This window comes from Dysidea avara, chromosome 4 (genome assembly GCF_963678975.1).
Source record: "Dysidea avara chromosome 4, odDysAvar1.4, whole genome shotgun sequence".
Taxonomy (NCBI): domain Eukaryota; kingdom Metazoa; phylum Porifera; class Demospongiae; order Dictyoceratida; family Dysideidae; genus Dysidea; species Dysidea avara.
Window position 1 is genome coordinate 17600977 of NC_089275.1, and position 17069 is coordinate 17618045.

Genomic DNA, 17069 nt, shown 5'->3' on the forward strand with positions numbered 1-17069 from the left:
CCTTTACTGCAGTTGCGTTTATGGTGGAAACTTCAAAAAAGAATATTAATTTATTTGCTAAAGAAACATTTCTGTACTTAAAAATTTCATCATCAGTAATACTCAATCACAGAAATGATGTGAGTTATGTACCATTACTACATAGCTACAGTACATGTATATATATATATATATCTCATATCTTTAAACTTATTTTAATATTGTCCAAATACTCAGTGCTGTAAGACAATAATAGCTTCAATATAAAACTCTTGTGAGGACCAATTGCATAATGCGATATGTGTAAGGTGTATCCATTCACTGAACTGGACTAGTGGACTGGATTACTGGACTGGTCCCGACCGGACTACTGAACTCACATAAAATTTGCTCAAATACATATTTTTCAACCACTAAAAGTGATTATATACATAGAGTAGTATACCACACATGGGCTAGGGCTCTTCATGTCTTGTCATATTAAAAAAAAGAAAAACAAAGAGGTACATACAGCTAACTGTAGTCTATTTTTAAAATTTATTTAGTAAGACATGGAGAGCCCCAAGACAATGATACATTATTCAACACAAGTTCAGCACAAGTGCTGAAGTCTGTAACATACCTGTTTAAAGATGTTATATTAAGTATGTTTGAAAAAGTGCTATAGTTTTGGTGGTCTATTTATGGCATAACTTTGGTTTGAACTCTTGTTACACTCACTGTATTTTTTGTAATTATGTGTAAAATGTAATTGCATGGTGTAAAACGTATATGGTGTGCTATTTTACAAAAAAAAGATAGAGAAGACGGACATGCATTAACAGTGTTAACAGTGCACAGTGCACAGTGCTTGAAACATTGCTAGCAGTAAGCAAATTATTTTTGATAATGAACTGCATTACGGTTTTAGTGCAGTTTTTGTGATCAATGTAGCTACAAGTTGTGTCTCATGGTAAATGGTGTCAGTTTCTAAATTTAGTTTAGTGATAAAATGTAAGAAAACAAAAAATAATAACTTCTTGAGTCCAATAGTACAGTCTAGTAATATAGTCCAGTAGTCCAGTCCAGTGAATGGATATGCCCATATATGTATATAGTGTGGTTGTGTGTGTAGATAATTGACCACACAGTGTACTGTATGGAAAATGCAGTACATGTTGGCACTGTGATCTATCCCACATGCAAAGTACAATATAGTGAGGAAAAAGAAACAGACACTATGTTTAGCTGAACTCATTGTCAATAGTTTTTACCAAGTCCTATTTATCTGGTACATTGTGTATTTCTGCATATATGTAACTATGCTCAGAAAATTTAATTGTTCAAAAATCAACAAACCCTATGTGATTTGAAAGTAGTGACAGTATTAACTAAGGAGGTATAAAGGAAAAACCAAACATGTGAAACAAGTATGACCTAGATATGCTGATACAACAGTCACTGAACAATAAAAAAATTAAGCTACACCAAAAAGTTGTCCAGAGTTAAAACCTCCACACCTGTAAGCCCAGATCCTTTACCAAGCAGTTGGTTGCTTACCTCACTTAATTAGTGCCTTATGAAATGAAACTTCTAGGATGCTACAACAGAATGGCAATCTTTTATCATTTCATAGATCTGGCTATCAATGGAAATTATAAATTTTTCTATGACACTCTATCCATACAAAACAATTAAGCTGTGAAAAAGGGCATGACTGTCAAATACTGAGTGAAAGTTATGGAATAAAAGGTGTGTTAATGCTAATAAGGCCACACCCCTTTCACAGCTTGGCTGTTCATTTTTGTGTGGATTTCACTTCAGTCTTTTGTACTTTATAAGGCCCCTATGGCTGATATTATTGTTATACTCTAATAGAGCACACATTTTATTGAGATCATCTAATACCTAGAACAAATGTGACTCGGTCTGGCAAGCCTGGTCTTATTGCCCACAACTGCAGGTTTGATTTTTTGTCACAAACATAAAGCTACATGAGCACATTATCAGATTTCACTGTCACAACCAGCCTGGGTTAACTAATCTGCTTCTGCTGGCTGCTTTATCCAAACCCAGTGGCGAGCTGTATGAGCGGTCTTGGGCCTTAATGGAGCTCTGGCCAACAAGGAGATGGCTGTGGGTTGGATGAAGACTAGTACTGTTCATTTACTTTCATTTTAGCCAGGTTTGAGCCCTGAATGGCCCATAACTTGGTCTTATTCATCCCTTTGCCTTCCTCTTCCATTTTCTTTCATTAACACCATGCCTCCTACCTCCCCCATGCCTCCTACCTCCCCCTCCACCACCCATTGTACAGTTCGCCTGATACAGCCAAGCCACGGTCAATATAGGTAAAAAAAACTATCTAAAATGGCGGGAAACTTGGCTACTTGTTCAGTGGATGGTATTAAAGGTAAGGAATTGGTAAAAAATGTGTGAAAATTTTGTGCATGTAACTAAAGCCATTGGTGAGCTACAATACTTTCAAAACTTAAAACCGGTGTACTTCAATATAGTACTTGTAAATAGATGATTGTCAGACTAGGTCACAAATATAAAATGTTCTAGAATTTCCATTGGTAGAAGCTATGAAATGTTAATTAATAAGCAGATTTTTTCATAAAGTAGAAATTAAGTGAGGTTAACGGCCAAAATAGCATTCATTGGTTCAGTGGTTAATGATTTTAAGGATTTAGGTGATAGGTGAGGTTTAAACTGTAGCTAGTTAGCTTTTCTGTACTTCTACCATGCAGTGACCACTCTATTAGAGCACTTGTTTAGTGATTTTGCCTTTAAGTAGCCATAACTCCATTGTTTATAGACCATCAAAAGGCATGACTATATGATGACCACCCTATGCTTCAAGTTATTTCCATAACCAATTCACCCTGTAGCCATGCCAAATTTCAATATTTTTGCACAAATATTGTAAATGTTCATAACACCGTGTGTATTTATCAGGTTCGTAGCAAACTTAGTACACAAATTACCTCTTTATGCTGCCAAAGTTCAAGGTAACGAGTTCAACATTTGCTTAATATAGTGCCTCTGCAATCAATCCACTCACCATGGAAAATATGGACAATTCCCATTTATAAATGTAGGGAAGTCATCTCTTACCCAAAATGTTATTCATACGTCATTATGCTTCTCCAGAAAAATTCTGATTGTGGGATCTGGTTTTTGGTTTTACCATTTTCTTGCACTGTACATCAAGCCTACTAACTTTACCATTTGGACAGTAAGTAAGTTAAAACATTAAGTTAAGATCTTAGTACTATAAATTACTCACCTATTTAAATCTAGTTGACCTCTTTGTGATGCTCCATAGTCACTCGTTGGCTAAAACATGGTGGGTAGAATGTGCATCAATGCATTTCCCCAACAATATCATTCATCTTAGAATATAGTTTGGTAACTACCAACTAGTCAAAAGTTAGCTACTTAGCATAACCCGTAAACCGAAATCCATTATAATGAGTCAAAGCTTATTATATCTTTGAATTGATCAGGGCATCAAAGTCATGAGCAAACCACATTTCCATGATATTGCATGGGCAAATTGAGTTATTGCCCAGGCAACCAAACCCCTAGCAGTGCCACTAAATTCCCATGCTGAAGTGGTACGTATATATATTTGTCTGATACGTAGTTTCATGGTCTTTCTATGTAAACAAAAATTTTGAGTTTCTGTACATGTTTACGTTTTTATACAATATTTACTAGTGTTTTGCAATTGACCCTTGTAATCTCTTTCCAAAGAATAAAAAAGAAAACAAAACAATGTTTAACAGTCCATATATCAACAAGAATAACTGGAGTAATTCTATTGAATTTAATGTGTGACCTGCCCAACCTTGTGGGCAGCTTTAATGCAAAATATGGTGTGCTTTGGAAAAGGGACCATATTGCTGTAAATAACTTTACACCTGGTAGTGTAGCATTTCTGGACCTGACTAAGACAATTGAGTGTTAAATAGCTAAATACATGCAAGCTTCATAAACCACTTGGCACATTGAGCTCAAGTGTGTCATGTCCTGTAGCACTTCAAGCTACAAGTGCTGTGCACACCTAATTAGTACTTGCCAATAGCATTCAAATGTTTTAATTTTACACTTGAATGTTTAAATGCTCTTAAACTAACAAACACATTAAATTTTAATGCACATATAGATGTACTTTAATGCTTAGTACTTGCTACAAAGTAAGAAGTGCTTTTGTGTACATGTAAACAGTTGTTTACCAAATTGTTTGACCATTTCCAAATGTTGCATGTCTCTTCTGTACATAGGTGGATTTGATTCCCCTAAATGTTGTTGTTATACACCCAGTGGAGATTACCGTTAAGCTTGAAGTAAGTGGATCTGTTCAGTACACCCATGCATAATATTGAGAATTTACATTTCTTTAACTGTCATGTTTGATACTGAGTTGTATAATCTGTGGCTATTGTTTTTTAGAACGCTGCACTCTCCTGTTATAGGTGGGCTGCTTAATCAATATGTCATTACATAAGTAAATGCAAGCCTTATCAAATAATGAATAATTTTATGTTATAGATTTGCTGACTTACAAGGTGAAATACTTTGCACTTCTTCATAGAAATATGTATGTGCTAGTTTCTAGCCTGATTGTACTGCTGCATGGTGACTGGAATTGTTTAGATAACTGAAACCCATTGATTTATATGCAGAGCTTCGTTTAATTACTCTAGTAGAATGCACATGATGACAATTTACTCTAATAGAACAGTCAATTTGGCATTCATATTTTCGAGGTGTCTGTAATCGAGGATCCACAGTACTTCAATTTCATTTACAAAAGTTGATACTTATACTGGTGTAATACCAATTCCAATAATACAAAAACCTTTTTGGTATATGTTAGATGAGTTTGGTTTACTGTATACTACTGTAATACTAGTGGTGTTGATGATGGCGCCAGTGAAGTATATGTAAGCCATACCTACAGCGCTTTTGTATAATTATAGAAAATAGCTGCACCATGCTGTTCACACATGATTAAAGTAGGACACTCCATTCCACTATATTATGTGGACTTTTGATGGCCTGTTGATGAGCACCATAGGTAATGTTACATAATACACCATCAATTTATCCCAAAATTGAAAATGACCTTGGTGCAGTATTTTAAATGTAGGTGTAAGGTCTTAATTATATTTGATTTATGTGTATTTATTTGCGTTTTGGAACTAAAATGATAAGAATATGCTAAATACATGTGCAAGTGTCACTGTAATCATCTTTGAGAATCATGATGGCTTGAACATTATAGTGGTGGTGAGGATTACAAACTCTCTTCTTTTTATAAACAAAGAGGAGGGAAAACACAATCTCATCCACATATGACATTAACCACTGAATGAACTAAGTTCCTTGAATCAGTGATGGAAAACCTGGATCTAACATTTTGAACCTATTGAAATAACTGATAACAAGCAAAAGTAAAACACAAGAAATTTTCGGCATGTTGCAAAACACTGGCAATGACGATGCAGTGGTTAGAGGAATATGTTGCTCAGAAAGGATGCCAATATTTAAATATTTCAGCTTTGTGAAGTAACTCAACCACCAGACAAAATTGATCAATCAATTTGTCACATAACCACAGAAACTTGTGAATTTCATAATGTATCAAGAAAAACAAAGTCAACTGTTATTAAGAACTATTCATTGAAAGTCTTAGATTGTACACTCTTATCTTACTCTCGATGATCTGATTGTGAAGGCAAGAAGTTAAGAAATCAGTGAAGTACAAACCTGTGGAGTGGAAACTGTGCCACCAGAAGATGTTCAAACTGGCATTTCAAAGTCAGCATATAAAACGTCATAGTCTCTGAACACCTGCTGTGATTGTGGTTTAGTGTAGCTTTACACTTCTAGTTCATGCCCAGCATAAGGCCTGTAGTACTACGACTGTGGAAAATCAAATCATTGTGCTAAAGTTTGTCCTTCTAAGTTGTCAGTTCCAAGCAAGCAAGATTTAGTGCAAAAATTTGGGCCAGTATAAAAAATAATTTAAAATATTAGCTACAGCGAACCTACTAGTACTAGTGATGATGAATATATATACATACTATGCGTTAAATCTTGAATTTATACTATAAAAGGTTCTCATGGTTTCAGTTAGCACTAATGATGTTCTGATAGACATGATCATTTACATAGCAGTGGTGGATCAAAGGGAGCGCCCCCCATCCTCACCCTAAAAAATTATACAAGATACTCTAATAGAGCAGTCGAGATACTCTAATGAAGCAGTTAATCAAATACTCTAATAGAACAGTCACAGCACATAACACTACTCAGAATCCTCCATAGTTGCTGAGTATGAAAACTAGCATCTGCAGCACTATCCCATGGGAACACTTAGCCTGCTAAGAGTATTTTGCAAATGAAAGGCACATGGTCTTGTATATGCCATTCTTTAGGTCCATTAATAGTTATAGCTATAGCTAGCTGAACTACTCATGATTGTCACTTATCTCTGTACAACTCTTGATCAATGCAGCCTACTTATATGATTTAGATATTTGTGCATAATATTAAAACCATTTTACATCAAATTTTAGTTCTGAAATATATAGTGTCAGTAGCTTTAGCTTCTGGTGGGCTATACCTCCAGACCCCCTGCTCCATAATCCATATGTCTACTACCCTAGTGTGCCCCCCTTTCCAAATCCTGGATCGACCCCTGCATGGGAACCTCTATTAACATCCTTGACAAACCTACATACTGTAGATTCTGGTGATTAGGCATACACGGTTACTAAGCGCTTAATATTTCCTGTTAAGCACATGATTCTGCTGTACTTGCACTAGACACATGTCCGTTAAGTGTGCAAAACTGAAATTGTTGCTGAATCCTCATGCTATACCAAAAGATACCAGACGTGTCACACACAACATACTTGATTCTTCACTAGATGCATGTCTAGCAGATACTGCCACCCGTCTTTGCAGGACTGGAATTTCCTCGACTGAGTTTGACTGAATGCTGGCATCCAAATTGCTTTAAAAACCATGGTGAGCACAAATAATGCTCTACTTGTGGAGACTTCATGGTTCTATTGATTAGCCATGCACTTAAAAGCATAGTAATTGCTCAGTTATGCAACAGCAACTAAATTAGGTGTTATTCTTCAGTTGCAAGTTTATTCTGTGGCCACCTACGTACTTAAGAAATACACTACTCTTTCAAGGGTATTGGCAAAGTAAATGTAGTATAGAAGTTATGTTTCATATTGATCCAGAAATTACTGCTCCCATCACACAGAAACGTAGATGAATTCCTTTTCATCTACGCAAGAAAGTTACTGTCAACATTATACATTATAGCAACAGAACACAATTGAAAGGTAGATGGGCCAACACTATATCCCAAAGAAAAATGTGACTGGGTTTGCGAAAACCTGGCATAATGACGTATTTTTTGAATTCCTGTTTCTTAAATATTTATAATCTACGTACATAGCCAAATGTATGCTGTGATGAAGTTTCAGCCTTGCATGCCAATAACGTTAGGAGTTACAGCCCTACAAAGAGCAACAATAGAAAAATCAATTCATACAGCCAGTATAAAAAAAATAAATTACAGGTGCTTGCAAACACAGTTGTAACTTATGAATGCAATAATATACAGAGTTGCAACTTGTACCATCATGCTCACCATGAATAAGGAAATTCATTGCTGGATGAGGTTTCCTTGTATCACCTTATTTCACTTCATACAGTCAATACAGAGATAAAACCAGCGAAGAAAGACTAATCACACACATTACGTCAGCATAAACAAATGCCCATAACTCACATATCCATTGGTCTATATACTCTGCAACGAAATTTATCAAAGAATTTCAACTTTCTTGTGAGTTAAAACTCTTTCTTCACAAAGAAAAACCATTTTAATCATTAATGGATTTTTTTGAAATATGCAAATAGACTATTTTACACATAATTGTTTATTTAGGCTTGTGCCATTATGCCGGATTTTCGCAGATCCAGTCACAAATAGTGGCATACGTCTGTGTGTGGACATGCAGATGGCTAACAAGCAATCAAGCAAGTATCATGTATTTCCAACAATTGATGATCTGATGAATGGTATGTGCAACAGTTCTCTCAAAAATGCATGTTACCATCAATTTACATACGCTTGCTCCAAATTGCCACTACACGACATTTACACGCACAGAGGTCTTTGGTTATATGTCAGATTGAATTTTGGCACCAACCCTGCCAGTGAATTTCTTTCAGAAATTATCGATGAGCAGATTTGTTGCATTCCTAGAGTGTTGAACATAATGATGATTACATTGTTTTTGGTAATACACAAGCAGATCATGTGTCATTCTTGCTTTGCAAGCTTGCATAAGTTTAAAAAAAAAACACTCAGCAAAGTAAATAGGAATTTAATAATTTTTGGATTTATATTTTCCAACAAGGGTATCACTCTAACACGATTTAGGCAATAGTAATAATAATAATAACAATGCTCTTCCACCAACAACCACAAGAAGTGGGGTAATAAATTTTCTCGGCATGGCAACATATTGTGCTTAATAAATGTCAGTGATGTGTCAGAGACGCTATGTGACAGCATATTTTGATCCAAAGGGACAATGATCACAGTTCATAGAAATGACAAACATATGACTTGGAATGCCTCTCATTTACCTAGGGTTGCAAGAAATTACAGGTGTTAGACAGAGCAGAGGATGAAACAAGTTAATCAGATGATGAACAGAACACTTGCACAAGAATGCATGCTTGAGTTTTGATCAGAGTAAGAGGGATGTAATGCTGCCATTATAATATGTAACGATATGTTTGAATGAATTAATGTGTGAGTGTCATTGTAACAGCCACTGTGAAAAAAGAGGGATATAAGATGGTATTTCCAGTGGCCTATTGAATACAAAAAAGCTTGGTATAACGTGTATTATACTAGCAATCTCATGTAAGACTTCAGTTAATGTGTTAAATATAATGAAACCATATATGCGATGGTATAGTGTGGGCATTATATTAGATATAAGCTATTTGAGGTAATGTGGTAAATAAACTGAAACCATATATGCAATAGTATAGTATGGATTATACTAAAGTATAAATGAGTATAATACAGGATTTATATTAAGGCTTATTTGTATTCAATAAGCCACTGGAAATACCATATTATATCCCACTTTTTGCACAGTGAGCGTTGAAACCGGGTCACTACTGCTGACCCGGATGACCCACTGACCCGGATAGCAATCCAGGTCAGACCCAGATTAATTAAAGTCGAAGCGTGCGATAAGAGCTATGTTTCGGCTAGTCTCGAGCAAGCGAGACTACATTTTGAGCGTTCGATTCGTGTTGAGTAAACAGGGGCGGATCCAGACTTTTAGAATTGCAACTTCAGCCTAGCTGTAGGTTGAAGACCAAAAAGATTCCACATGATTTATAACTAATAGTATAGGTATGTTGTAATAACATAGTCATGCACAAGATAGACTTTGATTATTTCAACACTTTCATCATTCAGTACTGTACTACTGTACATGTGTATTAGCAAAAAAATGTCACCCTAAAACCAGCCTCAATTTCCCTTCATGAGAGTTTAGCAGCATTGGTTAGGCACAATCAAGCCCAAAAATGTCTTCAGACCAAATCAACTCCAAACGTTTCTATGAAATTTTAAATCAAGACTCACGGTAGTGAGTCGCGCGGCCAGTAAAGCAGAAACGCGCGCCGCAGACAATAAATGACGCGACCACAACGTGAGGATTTTACAAGAACAAACGTTGTCAAATTTGGCCTTCCTGTAATCCACCCGTCACTTACGCTATCCCTCTGAAACTCTGGAGTTGAACTCATCGTGTCACTAGTAACTACCACACAAGCAGTGAAGCAAATCCATGCCGATTGTTTCGTGATCGAGGTTGCCGACATCAAAGGGGAAGTTTCATTTTTATTTTTTTTATCGCATGCGGTTAGACGCAACCGCAGGTGTATGCCTTGCGTTCCTTTGTGCATTCCGAACATTGATCGCCCTGTTATCGCTTCAGTATTCACTCAATCACCTCAAGATTCACATCATCGATTTCACCATACATGATTACCCTACAGTCGTGATTTCAGCACCAAACGAAGTTTCAGTCGTCCTCAGTCGACCTAGAGGCCAAATACAAATCCCAGATTGTTGTTTTCCGCAATACTCGCTTGGCATGTAGGGCAATGTGTCTTTAAACTGTTCTGAAAGTTTCGTTCAGATTGAAACATTTGTTTTCGAGAATGGCTAGTTTGAAATTTGAATTTAGTTGCCCCCACGTCATTTGCTCTCTAAGAATTTTACTCGGAATTTAAAGAATGACGCAGAGCACAACTGCGGTCACTGGGTATTGATGAACTGGCGCTCTATGTAGTTAATCAGTACATATAGCCACCAAGAAGTGTGCTGCCATAGATCCATAGATATAATCTATGGTGCTGCACACCATCCTTCGTTTTTGAAATTAGTCGCCCCCACATAATTTGTCCTCTAAGGGCGCGGCTTAAAGAATGACACAAGAGTACAACTGCGGTTACCAGTTGTTGACACAAGCTGTGAGTAATTAGCACATGTAGCTAGCTTAAAAGGAAGTGTGCAAAATCGCCTAATACAATTGTCACCATGCATTATTGCATTTTATAGCACCCCCACACAAAATTACACATGTAATTACAACATACAGAGGAGACACATGAATACCAAACACTTTTCACAACAATAATGTAAGAATTGTACAATAATGACTGTAATATAACTGCTATGCAAATGTTTTCCAGTGGCCCACCATGGTAGCAAGTCTCACATGACGGCATGTATATTCATCCAAACACAATGGGAGTAACGAGTAAGTATGATGACAACAAGTTGGTATGACTCCATTTGTAGAATCCAGATGAGTGGGTGTGGCTCCAGTATGTCTAAACAGTTAACAAACATTCCTGTTATAAATACGTGCTAGAGTTGCAATATAATAGTATAGTATTTAAATGCAATAATACATAGTTTCCATTGCATCACTATCAAACGACACGATATTGTTGCATCTCTAGTATGTACACTCTATCAGTACAACCTATCTTAATGGCCACTAGTATAGAAAGACAACCACTCTTGAAAAGCCAATTCCAATTGAGAATTTATACACTGTTACCTGCTGAATGAGTGGAGGTGGCAATAAACAAGTTCCACCGTAATTTATACACGTGATCTGATCCTGTATATTCTGTCAGTGGATGAGATCCACTTGGCCAGGACAAAATGTGACTCAAGTGCCCTGGATGATCCATACTCAACCAACTTATGACCCAGTGGCACAATGGAACTGACTATTTATAGAGAATACAATTATATTTATTTCTAAGATGTGTGGATGTGTGGACACATTACAACACATTACATGTACATACAAGACATGCTACTTACTGTTTTAGCATTTCAAGTCACCACATTATACACGTACCAGTCAACAATGCTTCATAGTGCCCATCAGTAAACCTGAAGAAAAGTTATGAAAAATAAAAATTCACATAAGTACAATGAAACCTCATTAATATGGCAGGCTGTGGGACCAAAAAATTTGGCCTGAATAACAAGGTGGCCTTATTAATGAGGTCATAAGTAATGCTTAGCTATATTTGGGACCTACTAGAGGTGGCCAATATAATGAGGTGGTCTTATTAAAGAGGTGGCCACTAAGCGAGGTTTCACTGTACATATAGTTCACAATATTGTGAACAATATTAATGGTTAACAACATACACTGAAACTTGCAGGTCACTTCTTGTGGAAGATTGCTCTCTACACAAAATGACACATTCAGAGATTGTATTTAGATGGATGATACAGTAATGCATTGTGACTTCAATACTCGTGATGTGTCACTGCTAGGCAGCAACCATATACACGGCACTGCCACATCGCACTTGCTCGCACACACAATTTTGCTAAAGATTTTACAAAGTGATAATTAAGGGGTGTGGCAACTAGCTGTTTTGCTTGCAAGACTGTGTGGCAGCTGTTTCCCTTCTGTACAAGTGGCCACCAAGACAGGTCCACTGTGGATGAAAGCCAGGCATTAGATATTTGGTATTTCATGTGTTGAAGACATTCCAGGGCTTCTGGTAGTCTCAAATCTCACCACAGTTTAACTCAGGAAGTGTTTCTGGTAGTCTCAAATCTCACCACAGTTTAACTCAGGCAGTGTTGTGGTCACCACTAAACTACTGGAATGCTGTGTTATGTTCATCTTATGCTTGGCTACTATATTGTAGAACTGAAATGGATACTCTGAAAAATATATCCTATGGATAATGACTTCATCACTTTCTTCATCAGGAGCTTATGAGGACCAATAGTGAAACTTTTTACACTTGGGGCTGACAGTCAACTGCCTATGTCTGAAGAAGTGCTTTTGGTGCTCTAACAGATTGGCTGCCCCCTTGCTGCCAGCACTCACTGTCTCATACGCTGTCATACACTAAATCCATCTCTATAACCAGTTAGAAACGCATGCTTCTTACCTTTTTTAAGGCCGCATAATGCAGCCACCTCTTTAAAAGGCAAGGTTAGAAAATTTTGTCCCTACGGCCTGAATAATGACCAGTTTTCACTGTACTATTAGTGATTAGTGATCATGAGGGATTATTTATTAAGATACTAAGATATACAAACGCTACAACCTCTAAATATAGCAGTAAATTTTTTACCCTGGTCCAACGTCTCGTAATAATCGTGACTTCGTGAGAGACTCTTCTGTGACAAATACATGTTTATCATGATATGTGCTAATCGCCTTTTTACAATTAAGTTTTACAACACAAATACATGTATAGTTAAACTCACCAATTGCGACTAAATCCCTTCAACACGAAAAGACAAGTAATGAGACAACCTTGGAGACAACAGCCACACAAGCCTATTCTGGTGCATTTATTTAGTAGTAATATAAATTTTAAAGGCGTTTATTTACAACAGGACATAATTACGCGCCCCTCTATTGTCTCTGTACATACTTGCCTTTTCTTTACTATTCTCACAAGATCTCTTGGCAGGGGCATAGCTTCTTCACTTGAATTAGTCAATGCTTGAAGTAGATCGAGATACTCTAATAGAGCAGTTTCAAAACCATGGTAACCAAAAATTACGCAATGGACCACACCCAAATCGCCATATTTTTGTACCAGATTGCTTGATGTTGCAAGTTGAATTCCTCGCTAAATCCATGCCAAGACTTATTAATTCGTGAGTAAGATAGATGCCAGTGATAGAATAAAATGTGCAGGTGAGTTATTAGGCATTAAAAGATATGTACTGCCTCCCAACAGGGCAGTTTCGAAGGAAAGAGAAATGCATAAAAATGGATTTGGCCAAATTACGACCTATTCACCGCCCAAAGGTGGTTAAAACTAGGGGAAACTTACCGTATAGGTCTTTACCCAGCACCACAGCAGCGTACAGCCACATCCAGCTATCCCAGGGTTAGCCAGAGCTCCTGAAAGGCATGAGACCGGTAATGGCGTACTACCAAACTGTGATAAAACGCCAGCAAAAGAAGACTCTTAGTGGTGAATTTTGCTAGGGTTAAGTTTTATTGTCGAAATCAACCATCAGTTAAACTTTAGCGGTCTTATTTTGCTGTCTGATTTTTCACACGAAGTGGGAATCCCAGCACATGAGCGATTCTGGCTAACTCGGGGATAGCTCGATGTGGTTGTACGATGCTGTGATGCTGGATAAAGACCTATACTGCAGGTTCCCCCTAGTTTTAACCACCTTTGGGCGGTGAATAGGTCGAAATTTGGCCAAATCCATCTTTACGCATTTCTCCTTCCTACGAAACTACCCTGTTGGGAGGCAGTACGGATCTTTTGATGCGTAATAACTCACCTACATGCTTTATTCTATCACTGGCATCTCTTTTACTTACGTATTAATAAGTCTTGGCATGAATTTAGCGACGAATTCAACTTGCAACATGAAACAGTCTGGTACAAAAACATGGCGATTTGGGTGTGTCCATTGTGTAATTTTTGGTTACTATGGTTTTGAAACTGCTCTATAGAACAGTCACATTTCTACAAGTGCCATATTTTTATATTGTAAAGTCTGTAAGTAGCTAGTAATTTAAACTATATAATCCAATGCTAAGCAGAAGTTGTAACTATGCTAAATATTGATTGCTGTGTTACAGCTGTTTTGTGACTGCTCTAATAGAGTATCTTGATCGTTTCAATGCAGTACAAGATGAAAGGCAAAGTGTTGTTAAGGGTTTACTAGTTAAAATGGGTGTTAGTTGACTGCAGTTGCATGCCACTAACAGGGCCGTCCAGGGGAATTAGAGGGCCCAGGGAAAAGAGTTAAAGAGGGGCCCAGGGGCAAGGAAGGGTCTAGATCCTGACAGCTCTATTAGAGTATATCGATCTTTCTTTAAACAGGTATTCAAGTGGCCCCTTTCGGGCTGTGGTAGGGGGCAAAATACCCCAATGTGGGCGGCCCTGGCCACTAAAATTACAGTTATATTTTAATATTCTGTCACTGTAATCTGGTGTTTCTGTCAAAACCATGGAAACTCACCTACTGTTATCAACAGTGCATTGCTTATTCTAACAAAAAGTATTGAAATCCCATCCAAAAACAGCTTATAGCTGTAAAAAAAGTGCGCGTCCAAGTAAAGCAGAGTTAACTGCGACAAAAAGTAATGATATCATAATGCGGCCATGTGCGAGGTGTGCAAGTTGTAAAATTAATATTAGCTAATCAGATAATACAATGTTATTGTTAAAGTGTTAATGAGAACTATGTGATGCTGCTAGTTTTTAAGTGTGTGAGCATCTTCATAAATGCCACATAAATTTAATTCTCAATAAAGCAATGTGTATAGATTCTCTGATAGTAATAAATAGTTTGAGTTTGGCCGCCTTTCCTGTATACAGCAATGCTACGAGCAAAGGAAAGGTGGTAGCCACTATGTATGTATAATCTATTTCTAGTCATAGAACAAACTGGTAGGATTAATTTGACTAGTTTTAGCTGTTTATAATGATTATTTGTGCTGTCTGAGTGGTGTTGTTTTTGTCACAGTGACATTCCTTACATAATTGTATTGCATAACTGTATTGTATTTTGCCCAATTATCTACTGTAGTAGAGTTATGAAGCTAATTTCTACTGTATGGAAAATACAGTACTGGTCGGCACTTTGATCCTTTCATGCCAAGTGCAAAAGTACTGAAACAAGTAGTAACAGTGTGTGACATAGTGTACTCCGGCTTGTTTCAGCACTTTTATGTATTGGTTCCTATGTATTATACTGCATGTAGCTAATTTTGAGTACTTGTGATAGTAAAAGCCATGGCCAGGAGAGATTTGCTTGATACATATGCCCAAGCCCAAGGGCCGCAGGCTAATTATATCAGACAAATCACAAGTGCCCATGTTACAACTAATATATTCCACTTGGGTTAATCACCTGCAAGTGTACATGGAAACTGCTGGAATGCTTTGCGAGTGTATTTATATGGGACCATGTGACTTTCGATTGTGGGTAACATCATAAGAGCAACGACAAGGCACTGCTGAGAGGCCGAACGTAAGTGTATCGTCACGAGCATGCAGATCGCTTCGATTGTGGGTACGCAATTAAACACAGGAAGCCCAAATACGAGCTGAACAGCTCACAATGAAGCTTAAGTGCACTATAAAGTACTTACTATACTAGCCATGAATAAACTAAAGCAGTGAATATGTTTACAGCGCTATAATGGCCTAGCCAATTAAGCGCCACGCCCAGTCACTACGCGTGTGTGACATCGCGCCAGGTGTCAAAACGGCAATGTAAAGACGATTCAACTACACTAAAGTACTTACTTTACTAGCCATGAATAAACTAAAGTAGTGAATCAAGACACACGGTAGTGTGTCGTGCGGCCCAAGAAGCCGGCGCGTAACACCCGTGAGTATATTGACAGGAAGAAAGAAAACGCAATTTTCGCACCTCCGTAGCTCTGTGCTTCCTTGATGAAACAAGACGATTTTTGCTGTGGACATACTATTAACACTAATGGCCAAATCAATTAAGCTCTACGTCCAGTGTCTGTGGGACATCCCCACGTGACTATTGAATGTAACATGTTTAATATAAACTAACCTGTGACCTTCTTCATTTAGTAAAACAATGAACTATCTTTTTCCCCAAGTCCATGATCTATGCCTTGGCTCACTTTACAAAAACTAAAACCCACTATCGATCATGTGAAGTGTCGCTATATTAAAGGAGAGGAGATCACACAGTTTCATCAAAGAAATCAAATGATTTCTGAGAATGCTTGGAATGCATTAATGAGAATAGGAGGTAGTATATACAAGTTATATCCCTCCTATTCTCGTTACTGCATTTCTGAGCCAGTGCTATTATACCACTTATACACCTTCTCTTCCCTTTGAAGTGAGGTGTGAAAGTGGTATATTGGGAAGTTATAGAACGCTTTAATAGACCACAGTTCTATATCAGGTAGTTATAGAACTTCCAGGTCTATTTTTGTAGGCTGATATCCTACTTTGAGTGAGTAATCACTCATTCTGGTCAGTACAACCAACCAACCAAGCCAGTGTAGGCTGATAGCCTGACTGTGCTGGCTGACCAGTCAACCCAACCAGTAAGAGGAAAATCACTGGATTTAATTTATAGACACACTTGAATATTTCGATTATGGTTGCTTGTGGTCAACAGCAGTGAATGTTCTTAGTAAGTTTTGCTCACATGAGCGGACGAGTCCTAAGAATATCACGGAAATATGCTTATTAAAGTACCACAATCAAAAACTTTAAGTATTGAGAAGAAGGACTAGTCTCACAAATCAGCTAATGAAGGCGCAGCACAGTGCAACGCAGGTGAAACACAGGCACAATGCCTATTCTACCGATTATAACACTCCTCCATGAGTTTCTAATTGTTTCGTGTGTCTTGCTCAAGTTGACAGTTCTCTATACCAGATAAAGCACTGCCTTTCACTCGTGCTATACAGGAAATATAGCACTGAAAGAGTGGTCTCGAGATG

The 17069-nt window shown here is 37.5% G+C and overlaps 1 long non-coding RNA gene across 1 annotated transcript; it reads right to left on the bottom strand.

Annotated features, from left to right (window-relative positions):
• Positions 1 to 10623: 10623 nt before the first annotated feature.
• LOC136253415 (uncharacterized) lies at positions 10624 to 13007 on the bottom strand. Its single transcript, XR_010700125.1, has 3 exons — positions 12857 to 13007; positions 11438 to 11509; positions 10624 to 10932 (listed from the first exon to the last, which is right to left on the bottom strand). It is a non-coding gene; the product is annotated as an uncharacterized lncRNA (long non-coding RNA).
• Between the last annotated feature and the right edge of the window lie 4062 nt (positions 13008 to 17069).